The following is a 12231-nucleotide window of genomic DNA, read 5'->3' as shown; positions in this document are numbered from 1 at the left end:
GATAACCCCATCAGACAACAGCCCATCAGATCCCCCCATTAGAGAACCCCATCAGACCCCCAGATCAGAAACTTCCCCATCAGATACCCCCTCCCCCATCAGTCACCCCACCCTGGAAGCTAATGAGCAGTCCCGGCTGAAACAGTGAAAAATCACTGCTTTTTCACTTACTGTCTCTTACACCTGCTGCCTCAGACAGAGGTGTAGAAAGCAGCACTGTTCCCCCGCAGGTCCTTTTATCTGTGAGACTTCTATTCACTTTCATAGATAAATAATCTTTATAGGCTATCATTGATGGAGTAAAATCCTCTAGCTGGCCAGGTATCTAGGTTGTTTTATTTTAAATTTCCCTTCACACTTGAATGCATCTCAAGTACCCTGCTGTTAAACTAACCACAATGTTTATAAACATCTAGAAGATAAGTGCTTTCACTTCCTCTTTTTCTCCCAGAAAGCACTTAATTGTTTTTGATGTAGTTAGGAGCTGTCAATCATAGCTAGATGTTTATAAATATTGTGGTTAGATTCACAGAAGGGTATTTGAGATGAATTAAAGAGTGAAGGGAAATCCATAATTGCCCTGAGTGTCTGGCTTTCAGAGGACATTTATGAGTCACTCACTGTGGGTTTTGAGTCACATGTAGGCCAGATCAGGCGAAGATGCCAGATATCCTTCCCTAAAGAACATTAATGAACTAGATGGGTCCTTACACAAAGTTATTCATGAAGGCCCGCCTTCTCAACCTTGCCCCTCGCCTGAGGTGTGGTGATCCTCAGATTAAATCAGCCTTAGTCAGCTCTCCCCTTCAAAGGGGAAAGCAGCCTATGGCCATCTGGGTCGATGGCGACTTTCCCGTATCTTATCATACAACAATTGACTATGGTTTCTTGATCATCATTAGACTTTTAATTCCAGGTTTTTGTTGAATTCAAATTTCACCATCTGCCAAGATGGGATTCGAACACAGGCCCCCAGATATTACCCTGGGTCTCTGGATTACTAGTCCAGTGGCAATACCAGTATTCCATTGCTTCCCTGTTCTGATTCTGCATGGTCAGGTGTTGTTGAGGTTTGGGTTGTCAGCCACGTGCATATAGCTTTGTCCCAGAGAAGCCAGCCTCTGGTTTTCAGGCCTGAAGATAATAAGAAAAGTAGATAGCCTCCGAATGACTGCATTGTGGGTTCTGCCACGGTAGTGGGTGTTCAGTAAGATTATGGTGACACACAAAATGATGCTGCACAGTAAGGGAGTGGTTGTCCTTTTGATTTTTGTACCTCTCCCCATTGGAATAATGGGACCTGCAGAGCCACAAGTGCGCAGTTGATGATTCCCTACATCATGGGCATCCTACTACCCTGGGAAAGCCATGTTCCAACTCCTCCTGTTTCCCCTCACTTAGAGACACAAAGTGCAATCATGACAGGGCCTCCATCAGCTTCCCAATGCATTTTGGGCTGAAATACTGGAATAAATTGGATATGTCACCTGCTCTTGCCTAGAATGATCAGTGGTGTAAAAAATTATGAATGTCGCCTTTAATGAAATGAAATGAAAATCGCTTATTTCACGAGTAGGCTTCAATGAAGTTACTGTGAAAATCTCCTAGCCGCCACATTCCGGCGCCTGTTCGGGGAGGCTGTTACGGGAATCAAACCGTGCTGCCTTGGTCTGCTTTCAAAGCCAGCGATTTAGCCCAGTGTGCTAAACAGCCCCTTTAAGACACTGGCAGCGCATTCCTCACATGGGGTGAAACTCCGGGTCAGGTTGAAGAAGGTGGCAGAATTCTGTGAACGCCTCCCTGTTGAACCTGAGCCACCTCAAACATTACTCCTGGATGTTGTGGAGGTAGAAGTGCTTTTTGAAAACCCTCCTTCACTCCCCTCTTTGCAGAGCTTCCTTCCTGTGTCACCACTGTTCAATTTGTTGGTGGTGTTGTAGACCCACTGTTCGCGCACACCCCATGCAGACTTGGGTGACTAATACCTGTCTCTCTTCATGGACGCACCAACTCACCAACAGTTAGCTGCAGGGTTCACAAACTGCTCCAGAGCAGGAGGAAGTCACCTCAGCTGCAAGTTGGATGGCTGACCCTGGCCGTTCAGGTGGCGCCAGTCAAGGTAGGGTGTGGGGATGTGGTGGTGGGGGGGAGGAGGGTGAAGGAATGTGGGGGAGTAGTGAGGGGCGTTGAGCTCTCATGTAGAATGCATGTTCCTCTGTGAATGGTTAGTATAGGCGGTCACTGTACCTGCACAGTACAAGTTTAAGACACCTGCATTCAATCAGCCGGGGCTACAGAGGTCTATTTCCCAACCATTCATAGAACATAGAACAGTACAGCACAGAACAGGCCCTTCGGCCCTCAATGTTGTGCCGAGCCATGATCACCCTACTCAAACCCACGTATCCACCCTATACCCGTAACCCAACAACCCCCCCTTAACCTTACTTTTTAGGACACTACAGGCAATTTAGCATGGACAATCCACCTAACCCGCACATCTTTGGACTGTGGGAGGAAACCGGAGCACCCGGAGGAAACCCACGCACACACGGGGAGGACGTGCAGACTCCGCATAGACAGTGACCCAGCCGGGAATCGAACCTGGGACCCTGGAGCTGTGAAGCATTTATGCTAACCACCATGCTACCATGGTGGTTAGTATTGTCCAGTATTTTTTTTTTGCTTCAGATTCCAGCAACGGCAATAATTTGCTTTTATCCCCATGTGTCAGGATTGCTGGTCCCTAACACCACACCCACCTACAAGACACAGAGAGTATGAGAGTAAAATGTAAGTTACAAGGTATATCAATTGGAAGAATCCACACAAATCTACTTGAAATGCAGAACAAAACCAGTTTGGGTTTTCGGGCAAAGACCATTAAACTCCTGGTTAGAATCAAAGTTGGAAAGCTAGAGTTTGGAAATTGGTGGCAGCAATAAACCTGGCAAGTAGCTTAAGAGCTAATTGAAGTGGAGTCTTGCTGCTCTGATTCCATTACTTCATTCAGGCTAAAATATCAGATGTGCAGAAATTTATTTGACTCGAGACTCTTGCTTTAATGATTTATGATTTCTCTTGGCACATTACTTTTGGTGAGAATGCATTCACCAGAAATCTTGGACAAGTCACTCTCATTCCTGGATTTTTCCACTTCTCAGGGTAAGTCCTTTCCAAGATGGTGATGTGATATTTTATTTGTGCTTGTTGCTGTGAGGGACGTGACTAAGTGAGGGGGAAAAAAGTTTCCTCATTTAAGTTACCTAATGAAAACAGCAAGCATATTCAGGGCCAGATGGAGAATAACATCTTTTTCCATCCTGCCCAACAATGTGTCTCAGATACAACTCAGAAGCCACTTTACACCACACCAGTGTAAGCTTTTCCAGCTCCTGCGAGAGGCGTCTCTCTGGGAGTGTCAATGATAACAGAAATCAGGAACAATTCTTGTGCTCTGGGACTCGCATCCTGCAGAACTAGGTTGAAAGTGTCCAAAGGTTTTTCACCACCACAGCTGAGCTTTCATCTAATTTTTCTGTCCATGTTCTGACTTGACACAATGGAGCCCATTTTAACTGTTTCTCCCTGTAACTCACGCATGAAACAGCAGGTAGTAGCAGTTTGACACAACTGAGTGGCTCGCTTGGCCATTTCAACCACATTGAATCATGGAATCATAGAATTTACAGTGCAGAAGAAGGCCATTAGGCCCATCGAGTCGACACCGGCCCCTGAAAGAGCACCCTACCTAAGCCCCCACGTCCACCTTATCCCCCTAACCCAGCAACCTCACCTAACCTTTGGATACTACAGGGCAGTTTAGTGTGACCAATCCACCTAACCCGCACATCTTTGGGCTGTGGGAGGAAACTGGAGCACTCGGAGGAAACCCACAGAGACACGGGGAGGACGTGCAGACTCCGCACAGACAGTGACTCAAGCCAGCTATCGAACCCGGGTCCCTGGAACGGTGAAACAACAGTGCTAACCACTGTGCTGCCATGCCACCCATTCCTGTTGGTCCGGAGTCACAGGTTGCCCAGAACAGGTAAGGATGGCACATAGGGGATGGTTTAAACAGCTGGCTTGTAATGCAGAACAATGCCAGCAGCTCGGGTTAAATTCCCATACCGGCTTCCCCGAACAGGCACTGGAATGTGGTGACTAGGGGCTTTTCACTGTAACTTCATTGAAGCCAACTTGTGACAATAAGTGATTATTATTACTATTATTTCCTTCCCTGAAGGATACTTGTGAACCAGATGCGTGTTTACAGCAATGGGGGAGGTGATGAGAATTATTTTTACTCAGTGAGCTGTTGTTCTGCCTGAAAGGCAATAATAATTTTTAGAAAGGAATCGGATGCATGAAAAGGAAATATTTATAGGACTTTGGTGATGAAGCATTTGTATTGTGTCTATCATAATGACAGGACATTCCAAAGTACTGTAAAGCCATTGAAGTTTGCAGGAGAAGGAGGAGGACGGAATTTCCCAGTGGTGGGCGGAAAAGTTGGCGTGATTCCCGCAGGGTGGCGGGGTGGGTGAAAACATGCAATCTTCCACTTTTCAGCTCACTAATCATGCATTCATGCATCAGCGAGATGCTCAAGGAATCTCGCGGTGGGACGGGCAGGAAGTCGCCCGTCTTGCATTTACCTCATGGGGTCGAAGGTCCTGCCGCCATTTTTAAAATCACTTCAACAGATATTCAATCATTGCAGGCCAAGAGCTCTGCACTACTACTCCAGAGCCCTTGTGGCCGCAGCTCGTACGGGAGAAGCTGACTGATGTGGGCAACCACATCCCACGGCACACGAGACCACCATTGCCTTTCGCTCACCACGTGATAAGAGCAGCGCCGGCGATACACCCATGGTCAGTCCAATGTGAGCCATCACAGAGGTCGATGTTCACCAGTCCTTTACTTTCCAGAGGTCGCGCTGTCTCTTTCTGCTCAGTCCCTTTCTCCTCCTTGCCCTCTGCAATGGGTCCTCTTTCTCATTTGGATGCGAGCCATTACCAAGGCAGGGTTGCCTGCAGCCTGCATCATGGACACCTCAGTGCATCTTTGAACGAATTGAAGTGATAAATTCAGTGAGCATGTCCTTTACAGGCTCCCCTCCATCTCAAAGTTAGCAGGCCAATGCTCTTCCCTCTGTCATGACATAGTGTCCCCACATCATACCTTTGATATAAAGGACATTCTGGAGTACAGAGATGGGTGTTTCTGCTGTTCACACACGATTGCGCATGGAGACATTGCTCTTTGACCAGAGTAATGGGAGCCATCTGCAAGAAGCCTCATGTGGCACTCCTCCTCTGTCACCATCACCCCAGAGATTTTATGGAGAGGCCATTGCCTTGGTAGCATTGAAAGACTAACCACATGAGACCTTACCAGCCATGAACCATTCACCTGTGAGGATGGAGGTTTGGAGTCACGAGTTGGCCGCCCTCCACTAGCCGTACCTCTTGGAGACATGCACCTCCCTCCCTCTCTTCATCTCTGCCTCCAACTGCAGTTGATGCCAAATGGCACAGAATGAATGGCAGCTCCACACCTTGCTAAGACCTCAATGTTGTGAGAGCCATGAGTCTCATAATATTGCAATGCAGGCATAACCATATGACTGAGCTTCTTTGTCATCGAGTTGCCTCATATTCACTAGGGTGTCCCTTTAGTTGGCCATTTGTGCTGATCTTGAACTCCACCCACCCAAAAAGAAGCCCCCCCTCCCACCTTGAGGGGTCTCATTGACTGACCAACTGTGTGGTCAAGGTCAGTTTGGACAAATGATGTGTGTCACCTTTCAACCTCACTACAGCACCTTCTCCCCTCCCCTTGGAGCCACCAATTTCCCCCCATTGTCATAGAGCCACCCAATATCACCATTCCTCTCTGCTGTCACACTTGAACCTCCCCCTGTTACCCTGGAACCTATCACGATTCACCTCCAATGCCATTCTTCCCCTCATTGCTAACACTCGCTACTGTCCCCTTGCCCACCCCGACCCTGCCTGCTCCTGTTGTCCTGGTCACTTGACTTGTCCCTCTTCATGACCTACTCAATGAGGCCTTCACCTACAGACTCTCACTCTGGACTTGCTATCCTACCGCACCCCACTCCCTCTTTTTATTTATTCAATGGATATGTATGTAACTAGCTCGGCCAGCATTTATTGCCTATCTCTAATTGCCCTTGAGAAGGTGATAGTGAGCTGCCTTCTTGAATTGCTGCTGCCTATCAGCAGTATGCTGAGTTCTCATCCAAGGAGCCATGATTAAGACCACCGACCCTGCCCTTTAAGACACTACGTCCCCCACCCAACTCCCCAGTCATTCCCCCTCCCCTTCCCCATATACTCTCCCCACCCTTCCGCTGTGAGCCTGCCTCACCCTTCCACCCAATCCCTGTCCAGCATTCCAGCTTCCCCTGTCTCACTTGTCCAGTTTTGGTGCAGCGTTTGTTAAGGGTACTTGATTGAAGTTATGCAAGGTCCCCAGGAAGGAGAAAGCAATGTTTATGGACCTCAATGTCGTGTAAGAGGTGAAGCTCAGCCAGGTGCATGCCACTCATGTACAATCATAAAACTGAATGTACGGAATTCCCACTGGCGAGGCACTTAATGTAGGGGGCGTATCATTTCGATGAGGTGACTTTTTAATGAACACACATGAAATGCTTTAATTCATACAAATGATATTCCCAATATTGTTAATCAGGAAGCTATTCCTTAACCTGCCTTGAAAGTCGGGAGCACAAAATTCCAACAGTTTATCCCACTCTCGGGAAACAGATATTTCGCCTCCTGCCAATTACCCCTCACTCCTCGCCACGATTCTCATTGTTGGGGTGACCGGAAAATTCCGCCCGTAGCCTCTGGTGGAATGTAGTGAACTTCAGCAGCCAATTTGCGAAAATGTAGCAGGAACTAATGGGATAGCTCCTTCAATGAGCTGGCACAGGAATAATGGACCAAATGGCCACATTCTTGGTCATATGTATCTATGAAATGCATTGTCTCCTTGCTTCAGAATTGGCACTGGCTTAACAAAATCAACCGCAGGGAAGCATCTTGCCCCTAAAATAATTTTGAGACAGGCCAAGACTAAACCCACGCCCTCTCTTTCCCAACCTTCAATCACCAGTTCCCCCTTTCCATCAGCTAACTCCAATCCAACATTTAGTCAGGTATCTCACAGGCACATCAGACAGATATTTCCCCCATCTCCAGTGGAGCTGCCTGAAAAGCTTTTGAAGCGCCTGATTCACTCCATTGCGAAGAACAGCTCTAATTGCTGAAGCCAGACTGTGGTTCCAGGCTCCAGTCTAAATGAACCAAGCGTCTGATTCAGTCAAATTCAATTCAGATCTTGCTGGGTCTGGTTAATGCAAGTTTTGCATTCCCTTCCCCCACCAGCCCAATAATTTCTCAGACTGCTTCAATGTATATCTCTCAATGTTAATTCCTGATACAGAGCTGTAGATTATTCTTTAGCTTGCATGCATTTTCAATGCCCAGGGAAATACGTGATATGCAGAATCCATAAGGATGAGGGAAATAGACTGACTGAGTTACAGGGAATGGACTGGTGGGAATTGACAGAAACAAGCACCTGGTGTCCTCCAGCAATCATGGTAACACGGTAACACCTGGGCAACACGGTAGCACAGTGGTTAGCACAATTGCTTCACAGCTCCAGGGTCCCAGGTTCGATACCTGGCTTAGGTCACTGTCTGTGTGGAGTCTGTGCGTTCTCCCCGTGTGTGAGTGGGTTTCCTCCAGGTGCTCCGGTTTCCTCCCACAGTCCAAAGATGTGCAGGTTAGGTGGATTGGCCATGATAAATTGCCCTTAGTATCCAAAATTGCCCTTCGTGTTGGGTGGGGTTACTGGGTTATGGGGATAGGGTGGAGGTGTTGACCTTGGGTAGGGAGCTCTTTCCAAGAGCCGGTGCAGACTCGATGGGCCGAAAGTCCTCCTTCTGCACTGTAAATTCTATGATCAATCACAAAACACAAGGTAGCCACCCACAGAAACACAAAGACCGTGGACGGCCTTTCCAACTGGTGGGACGACTGATCCAGGCAAAACCCCATAGAGATTGGTGGGACCAGCAGGTCTCACCAGCAGCCAATGCCAAGTCACTGCCACTACTGGAAAACACACTATGCAGAAAATCCCACCCCATTTGTTTGCAAGACGCAGGGTTTTCCAGCCCCACCAAGATGGGGTGACTGGGTGGGGTGGGGGGGGGGGGAGTGGGAGGGGGGCAATGCAATAAGTGCGGGTGGGACCTCAAAATGTTCCCATCCTGCCCCCCATTGGTGGGGCCTGGAAGCCCCATCCTCAATCTTCTTTCCCAAGGACAATCACCATTGGAGAAGCTGTGAACGGTCAGACACATGGAATCCTCAAGACCCATCTTCAGATTTTTCTCCAGTTACATGTTTTTATGATCAGGCCAATACCATTTCAGCAGCTCCTGCCTGGTTTAGCTGGCGCTACCCATATTAATGTTGGCGGGACACGATGTTACTCCACCACCGACACAACTAAAACAGAAACATAATTCAGGAATACCGCTTTAACTATTACACAAACAAACCACAAGACTCTCATAGTCGCTTTGAATGTTCCATTAACCTAAAGACAGAAAAGCAATTAGCGTTTTCTAATTGTTTTCTAATTTAACGATTACAGGTTTGTTCAACAAGACATTATTATAATTCCTGTGAGGTGAACCATCTGCCAATACGTAAATTCAAGTATATGGAGGAGTTTTTGTTATTCTTTTATGGGATGTGGGTATGAATGGCAAGGTTAGCATTTGTTGCCCATCCCTAATTGCACTTGAACTGAGTGGCTTGCCAGACCATCCAGGGCAAAGTGGCCCGCTTGATTGCTACCCCTTCCACAAACATTCACTTCCTCCGCCACCAACCCACCGTGGCAGCCGTGTGCACCATCCACAAGATGCACTGCAGGAACTCCCCAAGGTTCCTTAGACAGCATCTTCCTAACCGACTACCACTGCCATCTAGAAGGATGATACCTGAGCAGCAGATACCTGGGAACACCACCACCTGGAGGTTCCCCTCCAAGTCACTCATCATCCTGAATTAGAATTATATCATCATTGCTTCACTGTCACTGGGTTAAAGTCCCTGAACTCCCTCCCTAACAGCAATATGGGTGTATCTCCACCTCATGGACTGCAGCAGTTCAGGAAGGCAGCTCCCCACCACCTGCTGGAGGGCAACTAGGGATGGGCCCTAAATGCTGCTCTAGCCAGCGACGCCCACATCCCATAAAAATGAATTTTTTAAAATTCAGACCACAGTTAAGAGTCAACCACATTGTTGTGGGCCTGGAGTCACATGTAGGCCAGACCAGGTAAGGATGGCAGATTTCCTTCCCTGAAGGTCGTTAGTGAATTTTTACAGCAATCAGTAAAAATTTCACAATCGCCATTACTCAGACTAGCTTTATATTCCAGATTTATTAATTGAATTTAAGTTCCACCAATTGCCATTTCAACCTGTGGCCCCAGAGCATTAGCCTGGGCCTCTGGATTACTAGTCCAGTGACATTTCCACAACTGAACACTTTGCTCAATCATTTGGTGCAAATACCTCAGCAATATTTCCATGAATTGTGGACAGTTTGAGATCTTTCAGTTAACTGAGCAGATGCTCTTTTCCCTGGAGACGAGAAAACTGAGATCTTGAAAATTACCAAAAGGTTCGATAGGGCAGCTGGAGAAGATGTTTTCACTTGTGGGGTGAACCCAAAACTAAGGGCCTTAAACGTGAGATAGTCATTCGTAGAATTTAAATGTAGGGAAGTTGTGCTCAACCGTTATTGAACCTTGTTTGGACCCCAGAACATATGCGGTTCTGGTCAGCATATCATATAATAGGATACCGAGGCATTGGTGAGGGTACACAGAAGATTTACGTGGGCGACATTAGAAATGTGTAGGTATAATATCAGGAAACGATTGACACACTGGATTTGTTTTCTCTTGAAAAAAGAAGGCCAAGAGATGGCCTAATCAAGGTTTTTATAATAATAAAATTCTTAAAGAGTGGATGCTGAGAGAGTGCTTCCTCTTTTGGGGAAGTGCAGAACTGGAGGCCATTGATATGATCATCACCAAGAGACGGCACGGCGGCGCAATGGTTAGCACATCTGTCTCATGGCGCCGAGGCCCCGGGTTCGATCCCAGCCCCAGATCACTGTCCATGTGGAGTTTGCACATTTTCCCCGTGTCTGCGCGGGTATCACCCCCACAACCCAAAAAGATGTGCCAGGTAGGTGGATTGGCCTCGCTAAATTGCCCCTTAATGGGAAAAATTTGAAAAAGATGAGAGTCACCAAGAAATCTGACAGGGAATTCAGAAGAAACTCCTTCATCCAGAGACTGGTGGGAATGTGTAACTCGCTCCTAAAGCAAGTGGTTGAAGCGAATTCTATAGATGTATTTAAGGCAAAGTGAAACAGTGAGTTGCGATGATGGATGAGACAAGGAAAGATGGGAGGAGTTTCGGGCAGAGCATAAAAACAATGTGGACTGGTAGGGCCGAATGGTCTGTTCCTATTTCTGTCTAAATCCAATGGGGAATTCAGGATAACCATTATTACCCAGTGAGTATTTAGAATGCCACAAGGGATAGTTGTCAATTTTGTAGTCGCATTTAAGGGGAAATTAGGTAAGTACATGAGGGAGGAAGGAATAGAAGGACATGCTAATGAGGTTAAATCAACGGAGGTTCATCTGTAGAACATTATGGCAGGCCTAGACAAGTCAGACTGAGTGGCCTGTTTCTGTGCTGTAAAACTCTATGTAAATCATCAGGCACATTTCTTTTATCAATATCTCATGTCTTCAATTAAATTAAATTTGTTTTTCATTCATCTACTTGACTTTCAATCCTGGGGCGATGTTGCCTGGGCATCTGTATAACATTACGTGAATTACACATTCTGATAAGTGGACCATTACGCTCTGGGATACATGCTTTGCCTGTTTTGCGGAGAGAAAAGAAAAATTGGAGGCCGGGGGCGCAGTCAGGAAATGGGGTGCTAGTTTGGTTCAGCAACTAAAGGATATTTTGATGAATATGCACAAGGCAAAAATGTCACGGTGGAAGTAGCCTCCTGGCAACACTCAAACTAATATTCATTCCCAACTCAACGGACCAGCAGATAACAAGGGAGATAATATTCAATGTTTACAGTCTCTGCTTGTCTGTAGCTAAAATAAATCAACTGATTCTAGAGACGGGTATCCTGAAGTCAGATGTGGAGAAAATTGGAACTGAGAGTTAAGTTGCCAGGGGCAATGTAATTTAATCCTTTGCGAGATCCTGCTTTTCAAATTACTGAATAAATATCTTTTTGTCACAGTTTTGATGTAAGAGCGACGTTTCCTACCCCTGGCTGATTAATGTTGGTATTACACTGTGCCAATTCTGCTGGGATCCTCTGCCACTCATTTGCACGGTCCATTCAAGTCACTAATGTGCTGTTGGAAGTGTCATCTTTCGGGTGGATGTAAGAGATTGAATGCCACTGTTTCGAAAAAGAGTCAGGCAAGACTCCCTGTTTTCCCAACCAATATTTATCCCTCGCCTAACACCAAGCATTGTTGCCATGGTCCCAGGTTCGATTCACGGCTTGGGTAACTATCTGTGCGGAGTCTGCACGTTCTCCCTGTGTCTGTGTGGGTTTCCTCCGGGTGCTCCGGTTTCCTCCCACATGTCCCAAAAGATTAGGGGCAGCACGGTAGCATGGTGGTTAGCATAAATGCTTCACAGCTCCAGGGTCCTAGGTTCGGTTCCCGGCTGGGTCACTGTCTGTGCGGAGTCTGCACGTCCTCCCCGTGTGTGCGTGGGTTTCCTCCGGGTGCTCCGGTTTCCTCCCACAGTCCAAAGATGTGCGGGTTAGGTGGATTGGCCATGCTAAATTGCCCGTAGTGTCCTAAAAAGTAAGGTTAACGGGGGGGGGGGGGATGTTGGGTTACGGGTATAGGGTGGATACGTGGGTTTGAGTAGGGTGATCATTGCTCGGCACAACATCGAGGGCCGAAGGGCCTGTTCTGTGCTGTACTGTTCTATGTTCTATGTTCTATGTGCTGTTAGGTGGCTTGGACATTCTGAATTTTCTCTGTGTGCCCGAACAGGCGCCAGAATGTGGAGACGAGGGGCTTTTAACAGTAAC

At 47.1% G+C, this 12231-nt stretch overlaps 1 protein-coding gene across 2 annotated transcripts in view; it reads left to right on the top strand.

Annotated features, from left to right (window-relative positions):
- dcn (decorin) overlaps positions 1-12231 on the top strand; it is a 69499-nt gene that overhangs the window by 22958 nt on the left and 34310 nt on the right. The window lies entirely within an intron of this gene.

This window comes from Scyliorhinus canicula, chromosome 20 (assembly GCF_902713615.1).
Source record: "Scyliorhinus canicula chromosome 20, sScyCan1.1, whole genome shotgun sequence".
NCBI lineage: Eukaryota > Metazoa > Chordata > Chondrichthyes > Carcharhiniformes > Scyliorhinidae > Scyliorhinus > Scyliorhinus canicula.
Note: the sequence above shows the minus strand (reverse complement) of the source record. Positions and strands in the feature narration are given on the sequence as shown.